Genomic DNA, 15404 nt, shown 5'->3' on the forward strand with positions numbered 1-15404 from the left:
CTAGTTACTGCCATTATTGATCACCATCGTAGTTTTGCCTAATGATTTGGTAGAAATTCCAGCTGTTCTACTATGTACCATATACTCTTGCAGTTGTTACATTCACAAAACAGACAGAAATCAATGTTTTCCACTGCTGACTAAGCATTCAATTTTATCTCTGCGATCATTTCTCTACCTTTCATTCATGTGTATGTATATATATACACACACATATGTATATATATACATAACTATGTATATGATGATTGCATTTCAAATGTGTTCTGTGAGATTATATCATCTGGCAGGATCTATTTGAGCATTCAGCACTAATGCAAACATTTTCATACAATAAATTTACTTTTACATTAATCCTGAGAAATTGCAAAACTATGAGGATTCCCTGAGGCAGTCTTAAAAAGATGTATTTTGTCCCTTCAGCCTTGGCAATAATAATAATAAATAATATAGAGTTGATTACCATAGGTTGTCAGGCCGCATGGGATAGGAATAAGGAAATGAAAGTTGTTTCCAAGACACAACAATTCAATTAGATTAAAAGCTTACAATTTAGTGAGTCATTGCACTGTATGAGGATTATATCTAATAACACAGTTTGCATGTCCACTTTGCAGAAAGAATAGACTTTTATTGATGTTGGTAAGATACATTGCCCAGCAATGGGATCCAGGTTATATTGGCATCCTAGATCAAAGTATTAGAACCTTGTATATGATGCTGATTTCTGCTTCAGAATAGTAACATCCCCGGCAGATAGCAGCTGCAGAATCATGTTTCTGCTCCTTGCCGCCACACAAGTTACCTGGATGGATTTCTTCATCAGTTTCTTCCAGCAAAAGGTCCAGCCATTATAGTCTTTTGGGAGTAAACAAGTGAATTGATGCTCTTTATCTTTGACTAAAAAAATGAATGTGTGCATTTATGGACATATACAAGTATAAAAGCATATTTTTCAGAAAAATGTATTTCACAAAGAAAATTGTGAATTGGCTAATGAGGAATATGGTGAACAGTTTGACTCAATTATTCTATAATGAACACATAAATCCGAAGATCACATCACACTTCATAAATATCCCCAATGTATCAATTCAAACAAATTTATTTTTTTTTATTGTTGCTTACACTGTATTGTGTAGTACAGTTTTATAGGCGCTGGGGATTCCCCCCACCCCTCCCATACCCCTCCCCCCATGGTGGATTCCTCCACCTTGCTGCATAACCATAGTTCAAGTTCAGTTGAGATTCATTGCTTACAAACACATGCCTAGCATAAAGTTCAGCGTCTTATTGTCCAGATAAGTTCAGTGGCCTCCTGGGGAGACCTTCTATGGTCTGAAGATAGGTCTAACAGAGTAAAGATCTGGTCGGTTAAAAGCCCCAACAAGGCCTCAGTATCAATATACAACATTATGGAATTAATTGACATAGTATTGGGTAAACAATATGTTAAAAATAATGCAAGTTCCATTCTTCGAAACATCTGGGTTGAGACAGCATCAATGACACGTTCAAAAAATAACAAACAACCAAACAATAAATTACAGGTTAAATCAAGGCGAACATGTGGTATCTAATCTTTTGGGATTCACTCATTTCCCTTAGCATTATAGTTTCCAGTTGTGCCCATTTAGCCACAAAGAACTGCATTTTGTTTTTTTTAACAGCTGAGTAGTATTCCATGGAGTAGATGAACCAAAGCTTTCTTATCCAATCTTCTATTGATGGGCATTTCGGTTGCTTCCATGTTTTTGCAATTACTGATTGTGCTGCTATGAACATGGGGATGCATGTTGGTTTGTCGTAAAACAGGTGTTTTGGATATATTCCTAGGAGTGCTATTGCTGGGTCATATGGCATGCAGATTCCGAGTTGTTTGAGTGTTCTCCAGACTGATTTCCATAAAGGCTGTACCAATTTGCAGCTCCACCAGCAGTGGAGTAGGGTTCCCTTTTCCCCGCATCCTCGCCAGCAAGCGTCGTTGGTGTTCTTGTTTATGTGGGCCAATCTTACTGGTGTTAGGTGGTACCTCATCGATGTTTTAATTTGGATTTCCCTTATTGCTAGGGAGCTGGAACATTTTTTCATATGTTTGTTTGCCATTTGGACTTGCTCCTTTGTGAAATGTTTGCCCATTTCCCTTGCCCATTTCTTGAGTGGCTTGTTTGTTTTGGTTTTTTGGTTGTTTTGAAGTTCTTTGTATATCCTGGAAATTAGCCCCCTATCGCCTATATCGTGTGCAAAGATCTTCTCCCACTCTGTGGGTTGCTTTTTTACTTTGTTGATTGTTTCCCTTGCTGTACAGAAGCTTCTTAGTTTGATGAGGTCCCATTTGTTTATTCTGTTCTCAACTGCTATTGCTTTTGGTGTCCTTCTTAGAAAGTCGGAACCTACTCCTAGGTCTTGCAGTGTATTTCCTACATTTTCTTGCAAGAGTTTGAAGGTTTCTGGATGTAGGTTTAGGTCTTTTATCCATGTAGATTGGATCTTAGTGTATGGTGATAGATGTGGGTCTATCCTTTTGTTTCTACAGGCTATCAGCCAGTTGTCCCAACAACATTTACTAAAGAGGCCTTCCCACTTGCTTGAGCTATCATTGGTCTTTTTGTCAAAGATTAATTGGCTGTATTTGTGTGGGTTCCCTTTTGGTGCTTCTATTCTATTCCATTGATCTTCTTTTCTGTCTTTGTGCCAGTACCAGGCTGTTTTGATAACCACTGCTCTATAGTATGTCCAGAGGTCCGGGATTGTGATTCCCCCTGCTAATCTCTTATTTTTCAGGATGGTTCTAGCTATTCGTGGTTTTTTGTGTTTCCAGATGAACTTTTGAATCATTGTATCCAGTTCCGTGAAGAATGTTTTGGGCAATTTGACTGGAATTGCGTTGAAAATGTATATTGCTTGTGGTAGTATAGACATTTTAATGATATTGATTTTGCCTATCCAGGAGCACGGGATGTTATTCCATCTTTTGAGGTCTTGTTCAATTTCCTTTTTAAATAGTTTGTAGTTTTCTTCGAATAGGTCTCCTACGCTTTTGGTTAGATTTATTCCCAAATACTTCATACTTCTCTCTGCTATTTTGAATGGTATCCTGTTGGTTAGATCTTCTTCCATCTTGGTGTTATTTGCGTACACTATGGCTGTTGATTTTCGTTCGTTAATTTTGTACCCCGCGACTCTGCCAAACTCTCGTATAAGTTCTAGCAGTTTCTGTATTGATTCTCCTGGTTTTTCTATGTATAGGATTATGTCATCTGCATATAGTGAAAGCTTGACTTCTTCGTTTCCTATACGTATGCCTTTGATTTCTTTTTCTTGTCTTATGGCCTCTGCAAGTACCTCTAGGACTATGTTGAATAGCAGTGGTGATAGCGGGCACCCTTGTCTTGTTCCAGATCTCAGTGGGAAGGGTTCTAGCTTTTCTCCATTCAGTATGATACTGGCGTTGGGTTTTTCATAAATTGCTTTAATTATGTTGTGGATTTTCCCATCTATGCCTACTTTGGCTAGAGTTTTTAGCATGAAGAGGTGTTGGATTTTGTCGAAAGCTTTTTCTGCATCTATTGAAACTATTATGTGGTTCTTGTTTTGCAGTTTTTGGATATGGTTTATAACATTTATGGATTTCCGAATGTTGAACCATCCCTGCATTCCAGGGATGAATCCTACTTGATCCGGATGAATGATCTGTCTGATGATTTTTTGAATTCTATTGGCTAGGATTTTGTTGAGAATTTTAGCATCAATGTTCATCAGAGAGATAGGTCTGTAGTTTTCCTTCTCTGATGGTTCTCTGTCCGGTTTTGGGATTAAGGTGATGTTGGCTTCATAGAATGAGTTTGGGAGGGTTGCTTCCTCCTCTATTGTTTTGAAGAGCTTGTAGAGGATTGGGGTTAGTTCTGTTCGGAATGTTTTGTAGAATTCTGTAGTGAAGCCGTCTGGGCCTGGGCTTTTTTTCGTTGGGAGATCCTTGATGACTGTTTCAATCTCTACCTCGGTTATGGGTTTATTTAATTCTGCAGTTGCCTCCGGACTGAGTTTTGGTAAGTGGTGGGAGTCCAGGAACTTTTCTATTTCTTGGTGGTCCTCAAATTTGTGGGAGTACAGTTCTTTGTAGTAATTTCTAATTATTTTCTTAATGATTGCAGTGTCTGTTGTTATGTTGCCTTTTTCATCTTTAATGCTATTGATTCTCACTTTCTCTTGTTTTTTTTTGGTCAATCGGGCCAGTGGAGTGTCTATTTTGTTTATTTTCTCAAAAAACCAACTTTTTGATTTGTTGATTTTATGTATAGTTTTTTTGATTTCTATTTGGTTTATCTCCTCCCTTGTTTTGATGATTTCTTGTTTCCTATTGTGCGTGGGACTCTTCTGCTGCTGTTTTTCCAGATCCTGGAGGTGTGTGGTTAGTTCCTGTATTTGGCGTCTTTCTTGGGCCTTGACATGCGCTCCGATTGCAATGAATCTACCTCTTAGCACTATTCAAACAAATTTATACAATGCAAAGATGGTAGCAGTGTGTGATACATTTTTATTTGTTTACTTAACTTTATTTTTGATGATGTTTACATAGTTAAGAAGGACGGACAGACATGTAGGACACTGATCAGAGTGGGAAGGGTTGAGGAAAAAGGGAAATTGGATGAGACAATTACTTTCATTTTTGTTTCCTTCCCGTACCTGGAGGAATGGAGAGAAGGGGAGAGGGCTGCTCCTTGCAGCCAAATTGCATCTGTGATTAGGATATGGGGCAGCCATTTGATGTCATCCTAAGGTCCCTGATGTGGATCATGTTCTGAGGTTACTGTTTAAGTACCTTCAGTACTTCTGAGGTGTTGTTAATTCCATTGCTCCATGCTAGAGGAAATCCTTCCAAGGTCCATTGGCTGACATACTTCACTTTAGAGTCTCCACTTGTCCAGATACTTGCTGTCAAGGGTTGGCTGGCAGAGTTGTCAAATCTGTTCTGCCTTGCACGGTACTAGACATTCTTGGCAAGCCTCAGTGATTTGCCTTATCTACCATATGCATCTGGGCATGCTGTCCACGACCCAGGTTCAGCACCAGAGGTTCAGTTTTGACACATGTACTCCACAGATCAAGTAATATTCCTCAAGGTTGAAGACACCATGCCTGAGGTGACCCCACACATGACTCCAGTATGTGTCACCTACTGCTGGGTACAGCTTATCCCATCACCCACATCAGGCTACATACACTGATGGTTGCAGTTGCCTGCTCAATTCTGTCCCTAACGTCATCTCATATGCAAATCAATGGATGCTACAGACAGCTCAAACCTACCTACTACACACTTGGTCCACACATGCACCATTGGGAACTTCAACTTAGTTAGAATGACCGAAAAAAACTCCCATCAGGCCTGCCCCAGCATTGCTTCATACACATTCCAGTATGTGCAACAGACTAGTTGGTTCTGTTCCACATCCCATTTGGCTTATGTACACAGCAATGGGTGTTGCCTCGTTGCTCCTCTACCAAGCATGCCCCTTTTCCCCACCAGGGTCTCACATGTACTGGTGAGTGCCACATCTAATTCTGGCATGCCCTGCATAACTTCAGCATGTGTTGGTAGATGCTACAGCTTGCTTCAACCTAGCTTGCCAATATTTCCAGCTCATGCTGGCCAGTGTGACAGCTTAGCCCAGCTTGAACTGCTCAGAATCCAGGACCTACAGCCCAGGACTGATTCGTCAATCCCCAGACCAAGTTCTCATATGGCTCAGTGGGTGTTAAGACCTGGACCAGCCTGTTCTACAGCCTGGCCTTTGTAAGAACCAGCTGGTGCTGGAGCCTAGCCCAGTATTGCATACTCCAGATCCAGTACACATCATGATGAGGGATGCTACAGCCATATCCAGTCAGTTTACTGTCTCTGTTCTTGGTCTCATCACATCCCAGCCAGGGATGTACTCCCAGCTCTTCCAGTAGGCCCACTGCCATCCAGTTCTTGCACTTTCCAATTGTTATCTAACCCAGCCTAAGATGGCTGACACCTAGGTTTGGCCTTTGCCTGGTGGATGCTGCAACCTATCCATAGGTTGCCTGCCCTCAACTGGTTTTCATATAAACTGGCAGGTGTAATTACCCTGGCATGATCCATATCCCATCCTTGCTCTTTCCCATGCCAGTGTGTTGTTAGGCCCACTCCCTGAGCCAGCACATGCAACTGCCAGCAATTCGAGCAGCCTTGCCCAGCCTGAGCAACACCCAGCCCTGACTCAGAGCTCATCAGCAGGAGCTATGGCCCACTTGAATAAATAGTTCCACAATTTCCCCCACCATGTCCACTCTTAGTCCCAGACCTCATGTGTACCAGCGGGTGCTAGGAATTGATTTGGCGTAGTCCACCCTCCAATCTTGGTCCCTGGTAATGCTAATGAATGCTGTGGCCCAGTCTACCCCACACCAAATTCTTGGATGCACCTGTGGGTGCTTCTTTCCGGACCTGGCTGACGTGTTCCAAACCCTGTCCCCATGAGTATTGGTGATTTCCTTGGTCAAGACTAGCTTGGCGCATCACTACCCCCAGCTCTTGAGAAACAAGCAGATATTGCTGTCCCACAGGTATGAAATCACATGCCCCCCCCCCTCAGAACCTGCCCATAGACCTGGTTCTTTTGCCTGCTGGTTAATATCTAAACTAATGTGATCCTCCTCTGTTTTGACACCCATTTACAAGTACTGTGGTCCTGCCCTGCCAGGTTGGAGCACCAGCCCTAGCATTCATGTGTGCCAGTGTGTGATGGTTGATGCTAAGTAGCCCAGGTCTCCCATGTGGACACATGCATTGGATTAACACAGAAAAATTCTCCAATTTCTCACATTGAAGTTGCTCAGTCTCAGCTTGTTTAATTACCTGCAAGTACAATGGCCTTGTCGATGAAAGTCTCCAAGAAGTCATTTTTCTCCTGGAATGTACTGCCTCACTGGTCTCCAGGGCTGCACACCTCATACCCTGTTCCCTGATAAATCCAAAGTCTTTGGGCCCAGGAGCAAATGGGTTCCTTATCCTGGACTTCTAGTTCAGAGACATGCTGTCCTAGAGCTTGCCTGTCTATCTGGGACCCTGGCACGTGCATGGGTTCCCAAACAGGATCCAGCTGGCCTAGACTCATGCATATGCATGAGACCCAAGTCTGGTCCACCAGCATTCTAGTCTGGTGCTCTAACCTACCCACCCAGAACCCAAGCATGTGCGAGTGACCCTGAGCCCACCTGAGTTCCCAACTCCAAAAGAAACCTGGGTGGTGAAGTGGAACAGCCAGTGTGTGTTTTAGATAACCTTAACTATCAAGACAAATCTTGAAGAATATCATACTATCTTTGAAAATTCATTGCAGGAACAATATAAAAAGAAGCAGTAAAATTTTTAAAATGAATACATAGTACATACATTAATTTTTTGCCATCTATCAGGGAAAACTTCACTTCAGTCAATTTAAGAAGTATGTGTTTACAATAGTATCCTGAACTCTTTGACATTATCTATACGTACAATGTCAGAATTTAATTAAAACACAGACTGATGGACTTATAACAGTTTTTAAAGGACTATATTAGTGTGAGAATAGTGTGAGAATACAGGGGAAACGAGGAGTGGGGTGTAATTTTGGGAGGGTAACAAGGGTAAATCCCAAAGCTTATAAAATTACATCATAAAAACAAAAAAGAAAAACACATGAAAAACAAAACAAAACAAAACAAAATACATAAATTAGAAAAATATATATTCCTGCTTGCTTCTCACTAGATTGGCCAGATTTCTGTGCTCAGAGGCAACTGCACCAGGTTCGAGTTAACATGTGAAGGAGAGCAGCAGCTCTAATCTGTGAGCCTGTCAGTCAAGATGCTACCTGTCTGCTTCCACAGCATTTTCCACCTTGGACAGCAACATTCATACTTGACTGAGCAGGGCTGGCCTCCTACAGCTCAGATGGATAGTGTTTCACACTGGATCAAAGAGAATGCTGCAAACATCTACCAAAATGGACTCAAGAGTCCGGCAGACTTGGTGCAGGTGTGGATATGTTTGTGGAGAATATCATTACTCTAAAATTGGATTCATAGATGGGATAAAAAAATGTACTCATTCTTATTAGCTTAAAGATTCACCATTAGGGAAGTCATCACAAATAAGTGACCGTTGGTTATAGCTGCTAGAGTCTAGATTTTGAAGTTCTGAGTTTCTGGAATAAAAGTCAGAGGAGAGTGAGGGCAAGGAGGCACGACACAGGAGACAGAGTGTGACGTCTACAATAAGCTATCTTGACCATGGCCTATTGGGCTGCTGAAATGAAGGTTGCCATTTCTGTCCCCCGGAAGAGCTTACTCTGGAGTAGATTCAAGTAGAGAAAATGCAACCTACATTCTGATACCAATACAGATTCATGAAAGTGTCCCTGGTTCATGAAAGTGTCCCTGCGGGAAAAATATCAGTTTTCAGTTGGAGGATAGGGAGAAAGGCAGATTTCTATTTGTTCTTTCACTGAGACTCTGACACCGTGAAAGATGCAGTAAGGATGGCAGCGCGAGTCTCCTGGAGCAGTGGGTTTAGCCAGAGAAATCAGCTGTGGCTTGTTCCTGACGTGAGGTCAAGCTTTTTGTTTATTTTGTCAGTTAACATGGACTGAGAGCAGACAACCTGCCCAGACCAGACAGGCCCGCCTTGGAGAAATGACTCCTCAGGTGAGAGAAGTGGAACCCAAATGCTCTCCTCTGTTGTCTCCCAGAAAGCAGAAAAGCTCACTTTTTCTCTCAAGTGGATACTCTTCTAAAATCATAGGGTTATAGTTGTCCTGCTTCTACAAGTGAAATGAGAATAATTGGCCTGCAGGGAATGAACTGGTACCATCCCCTCACTGCAAACATGTTTTGAAGATTTACTTCACTACAGATTCACACCAGAGGCTTAGCTGTTTGTCTTTCTCCTTTTATGCACAGAAATGTCAAAGTGCAAGTAGGTTCAGGAATGAAGCAGGGTAATTTTCAGGAAAATATTTAGACAACTCTCTGCTCATGAAATCAATCTTAAATTAATGACATTAGTAATGTTGTGAATTATATGGATATGTGACTGGATAGATTTAGCATTATCCAAGCCATCACCATCAGTCGAAGGTCATTTTACTTGTCAAGATTTAAATATAAACTCAAAAAAAAAAAAAAACATGCTACCATTGCTTTCTTCTGTCTTTGGTCCCTCAACCTGTCTTCCTGTAGCACATGATCATCTACACTGTAGCTCATTCCAACAGGAGCAATCTACTCAATGCCAGTAAGTACCGCTCAGTTTCCTCAATGAACTCAGTCACCACAGCACTATTTTTCACACTTTCATTATCTCAGAATGTCTTTGTAGGAATCGTACTACTCTCCAGCATGTCAGTAAGTACTGTTCATGCTCCTCAATGAACTCCATCATCATGACTCTATTTCTCACATTTGCATTGTCCCAGAATGTGTTCTTTATAGGACTCATGCTGCTCTCCAGCATGTACATGGTGATTTTCTTATGTAGCCATCAGAGGAAGTCTGCATATCTTCACAGCATGAGCATTTCTCCAAGAATCTCCCCAGCGAAACAGGCCACCTGTACTGTCCTAGTGCTGGTGAGTTTCTTTGTGATTATGTACTGTGTGGATACCTTCATCTCATCCTTATCAACCATATTGTGGAAATATGAACCAATTGTTCTGGATATCCAAAGGCATAGATACCTATGCCATGGTGAGTCCTTTGGTGCTTATTACTTCTGATAAAAGAATATTTGGTATTTCACAATACATGATTGATATAATTGTAATCTTATGTTTTTGAATAAGTCTGAGCATGTAAATTATATTATCAGTGAAATATTTCAAAAATCTAGAATTTATAATCAAATATAAATGGGCAGGCTTTTAGTTATATTTTTATTTTTATCTGATTTTTATTTTATTTTGAAACTTCCAAAGTATATGCTTCTTTAATTTCAATGTTCTCCCTTTATTCAAATTTCTACCCCTTTGCACTTTCCTAACCAATGAATGAAAATACATTTTTCATTGTGATCTGATGAAATAGATTTTGGTATTTAATTCACAAATTTTCTTATTTGAAAAAGTAATTTAAATTTTAAAATTTTACAAATAAGATGCATGATATTTGTTATTCTTATATCATTAAAAATTCAAACAGTTGTTATCCAAATTGTGAAATAAATGTACATATTCCATACTGACAAATTAGTTTTCTGCAAAGCAGTGAGGGGAAAGGCACATTTTGTATTCTAGAGTGAATAATTCATTTGAATTTGCATGATCAAGAATGTAAAGCATCAAAAAAGTGTGAAGCAATGAGAAGATTCACTTAAGGGGAAATATGTCCTCAATGTCTTCACCTCACAACTAAGGGGAGGATATGAAAAACAAGTCCTTTAACTCAATGATCATGGCAAAAATAAAAACTAAGTCATGTTGATAATATGTACCATAAACATAGTGTGAGTAAACGGTCCCATGCTTTTGTGTCTCTATATATACCATGGATTCAGTTTATTCTTGGGGGGAAAAAAAAGATTCTGGTTGATATCTATGTACAAAATAGTTGATCCTTATTTCTAAAAATTGCCAAGTCAGGGAGGAAGATAATCAGAGAAGTTCACAAGATTTACACTCTCTTCCTAAGGGAATAAACAAAATATCAAATAGACATCTGAATTTTTAAGTAAGAATCCGAGCATCAACAAAGGAACACGTTAGGGGAACGTTAAGATCCTGTAAAACATGAAACCCTGGAGATGGCAGTATAAGGGCAGAAACAAAGGCAAAGGCATTATAAATCCAACCTAGATCCATGGATGGAGGAATCTCAGTTTCAGGAGAGCATAGGCAGAGGTCATCTGTAAACACACACACTGGCCACTCTGGATTCAAGATCATTTTGCAGTTGTCAAGAAGAGCCAGTAAGGGGAAATATTTGGGTCCTATCTGCTAGGCTTGCTTCAGAAAAGTAACTCAGCATGGATTGTTATACTGTACCACCACCACGAAAAAGGAATCACTAGCGGAAATCAAACTAAGGGGAAGAAGCCCTTGCACATCTCTACATTTGGGTTCTCTACGATATTTCACTGCACAAGTGAGACCAACAATTCATAATATTGACCTCAGAATTTTGTCTCATTCAGTGCTATGCACTGGGAAGGGAGAGAAGTGCACAGCAGCACACGGATTCTGTCTCCCAAGACCCTAATGGCACCTGTGCTCTGAGCCTTCACACCCATATCTGCCCTGCCACTTTCACCACCACTCTTTTCCTTCCTTTTCTTACAACTTGGGTCACTGTTTACTATTGTTATGTCACAGGCTCATTGCGATTCATGGGCATGGCTTCCTGGACTCTGTTGGATTTCCCAGCAGATGAGGCCACAAAACTGCACATCCGGCACATTCCAAGCATTGATTTTGCTTCAATGGCTATAGCCCCTTAGTCTGGAAGTACTTGTATTGTGCTCACCCATAGTGCTATTGAAGCTATCCCTGTTCTTGTGACATCACTATCCCTGGAACTGGAAGGCTGGGCATCTAGCCCACTCCCAGAATCTTCCTCACTATCATTGACAAAGACCTCCTGGTGACATTTTGTATTACATGAATATGTGTCAATATCTCAGATACCTCTCCCTAGCAAATACTGGGGATCTGTTCCCCTACTGCAATCTGTGACTCTGACATGCCGTTTTGGGAACAACTGATTGGCCTATGTTTCCTCACAAAGTTCTGTAAATATTGAAAATTAAGGAAAGCTATCAATTGGTGTCAACTTTACCAATCTCTGTGTGCAACTCAAACACAAAGATTCTTAATAGAGTTTCTTAGCAGATAAAATCCAAGAGCACAACTGAAGGATCATCCACCATGGTCAAGTGTGTTTTATCCAAAGGACACAAAGCTGATTCAAGATACACAATTAACTATAGCACATCACGTCAACTGAACGAAGGCTAACAAAGTGTTATCTCATTAGTTATAGAAAAACATATGATGAAATTCATCATCCATTCAACTTTCATGATGACAGCTGAAAAATTCTGTGAAAACACTTAAGCAAACATCATCCTCCATAAGGAAAATGCTAAAAGTATTTCCTCTTAGTTCCTGGAGCAAGCAATATGCCCTCTCTCTCTCTGCTATTATTCAACATGGCAATTTTAGTCAGACAAGCTATGCAAGAGAAAAAAAACAAAAGATATTTAACTACCAAAGGAAGGAGTAAATCCATTGCTCTTTAAAGGTAACCGGACACTGTTCATACAAAAATAAAAACTAAAATCCAAGAATTCTGCCAACAATGCTTAGATACGTTGGGCCCAGTGTGGTAGCCTAATGGTTAAAATCTTTGCCTTGCCTGTGTTGGGATCCTATATGGGCACTCGATTCTAATCCCAGAGGCTCTGCTTCCCATCCAGCTTCCTGCTAGTGGGCTGGAAAAACAGTTGAGGACAACCCAATGTTTTGGACCCTGAACCCACACAGGAGCTCTGAAGAAGCTCCTGGTCCCTGGCTTCAGATTGGCTATGCTCCAGCTATTACAGCCATTGGTGAGTGAGTCAACAGACAGAAGATCTTCCTTTCTGACCCTCTTTCTCTCTGTATATCTGACCTTCCAATAAAAAAAAAAACAAATAATAATAATAAAAAAAATGTTCTAAAAGTTCATTTTTGATTTAGGTTACACAATTATCAAATGTACTTTTAAACCCTGAATGTACAAAATAAACTACCAGAGACAGAAAGTTGAAATCATCTATTCAGAAAAAGCATTCTGAATAGCTGTAAGTAATAAAATAAATGGGCCTGGCATGATGGCTCAAGGGTTAAATCCTTTTTTGGAATGAACTGGGATTGTATATGAGCACTGGTTTATGTCCTGTTTGTTTCATCCCCATCCAGTTCCCTGCTTGAGGCCAAGGGAAGCAGTAGGAGATGGCCCAATGCCTTGAAACCTTGTACCCATGTGGGAGACCAGTAAGAAGCTCCTAGTTTCAGATCAAATTAGCTCCAAATGTGGAGGCCACTTGGCAATGGAATGAGGGAACAGAAAATGTTTGTCTTTCCTTCTCTTTGCAAATCTACTTTCCCAATAAAAATACATGGATGTTAAAAAAAATAAAAGGACTAAAATAATTAGTGAATTTAACAAAGGATGTGGAAGATATACACAGTGAGAATTTCAAAGCACTGATTAAAGAAATTTAAAAATCACACATGCACATTGGAAAGATCACCCATGTTCATTGATTTTGGAAGAATTAATTATACTACCATGTTAACACTACCAAAATTAGCTTACAAATTCACCAAATCCTCATCAAAGTACCAATGATGTTCTTATCAGAACTAGAAAAAATAAAGCATTTCTATGGAAGCACAAAGTTTTCCAAATATCCAAAGAATTTTTGAATAAAAATGATAAAGTTGAAATTAAAATACCTGCAAGAAATGCCAGGAGGAAATTATAATTAAAAAAAAAAAAAAAACAAACACAAAATCAGGCACATGCATCAATGAAACAGAAATCCCACTTATGTACTAAAATGGGTGTCATCAACTTAATTTTAGCTAAGATTCACAGAGTATACTCTGAGAAAAAAAGCTTTCTTTTCCAAATTGTGCTGCCACTGCTCCTTGATTCAAACCAGCCACTGTGATTATTTGATAAGTGATCCAAGTGAAAACATTTCTCTGTCTCTCCATTTGTTTTCTTTTTTTAAACTGTGTTTTTCTAACAAAATGAAATAGAATAAATGAGTGGAGAGAATATTATTTAAAAAAATAAAACTTTGGATTTAATTGTGGCAAAGATTGCTTAAAATGTAGAGTATAGCCAATCGATAATGCAAATCAAGGCCTCAATGAGGGCTGGGCATTTGGTGGAGTGATTAAATGTCACTTGGATACTCACACAGCATATCAGAATTCCTGGTTGAAGTCTTGAGTTTGCTTTTGATTCCAGGCTCCTTGATTAGGCTATCCTAACATGCCGCTTTATTTACATCCTCTGGTATGTAGTAAAAAATAGTATAGTGTTAAAATGAGAAATCAATTAGGCTAGGAGGCAGTTCAGGTCTCTAGGCTCTGGTGAAGTCACCTTTTAAAATATAAAATCTTGCTTCTCCCCATTTCTTCCACTTTCAAGAACATGTTCTCCCAGCTTCACTCCACCCCCCCCCCAATCCCCAATACCATTGAGGGAGAATAGAGACAGAGTCAACATATTAATTCTCATCTCTTGGGATAGTTGTCATGACAAAAGCAAGGAGACAGCCTACAGCAGTCCCATTTCTGAGTTACTACTGAAGAGATGGTGACTGGGATTTCAGCTTATCATAAGCATAGGAGAAGGAAGCCACCAGTTACACCCTTCTGATAGCCTTTGGTTCTGGACAAGGTGCTACACTACTGCCCATTGTGAGTGATTTTTTTCCTGCCCTTTGAGTGACTCATTAGCTTTCTCTTTGCCTGAGATGGTGCATAAAAACCACCACCTACACCATTCCTGGGACCTTTCCTGACTTGGAGCTCCTTCCTGTCACTATTACAGGAAATCTGTTTTTCACTCTTAAATAAAACTTGCTTTGAACACTAAAATCATCCACATGAAAACTCTGGTGTGAGCCAAGAAAGGAGTTAACTGTTTTCTTTTCATGTCAAATTCCCCACAACATTTTCAAGGGAAAGCAATTAAAATACACGATGAAGGGAATATATCATCAGAAGTGTGTAAAATTATTAGATTTGTTTTTTGTTGATTTGATGAGAGTTCAAGGAGGTCACACTTTGTTCTGGATGGGATCCTCTGAGGAACCAAAAATTGTATGGGAATCCGAAAGGTTTTCTAGAAGGCAGGACTAATTTTGATTTTTTTTTTGAAATTAATTGACATAGTATTGAGTAACCAATATGTTTAAAAAAATGCAAGTTCTTAACCACATCCTGTGACCACTTCATTGACATTTCAATTTTAGTTGATATACTATTGGCTTCTATACACCTTAAAATGGCTATATTCAGCTGCACCTAAACTGTTGACATATATTAGAGTTATAACCCAATTTAGACTATCCTAAAATATGCCAAGCTCAGCAAAATTTGCTTCAACACTATAAACTGCTAAATACTAAAATGAAAATAGACACAAGACAGCTGACAAGTTTAACTTTTGGCAGAGCTCCAGCACTGAGAATGGGAGGAAAGAAATCTTTGATTAATGTTGTCAATCTGCAGGAGAGGTCAGCCTGGTTATATGTGCAGAAAAAGCATGCTCAGGGAGCAGTGCACTGCCACAGTTGGTACCCATGTTTCCACCACAGAGTCACAAATCTCCCTGTGATG

Source organism: Ochotona curzoniae, unplaced genomic scaffold (genome assembly GCF_017591425.1).
Source record: "Ochotona curzoniae isolate NIBS_2020 unplaced genomic scaffold, NIBS_Ocur_1.0 contig_2135, whole genome shotgun sequence".
NCBI lineage: Eukaryota > Metazoa > Chordata > Mammalia > Lagomorpha > Ochotonidae > Ochotona > Ochotona curzoniae.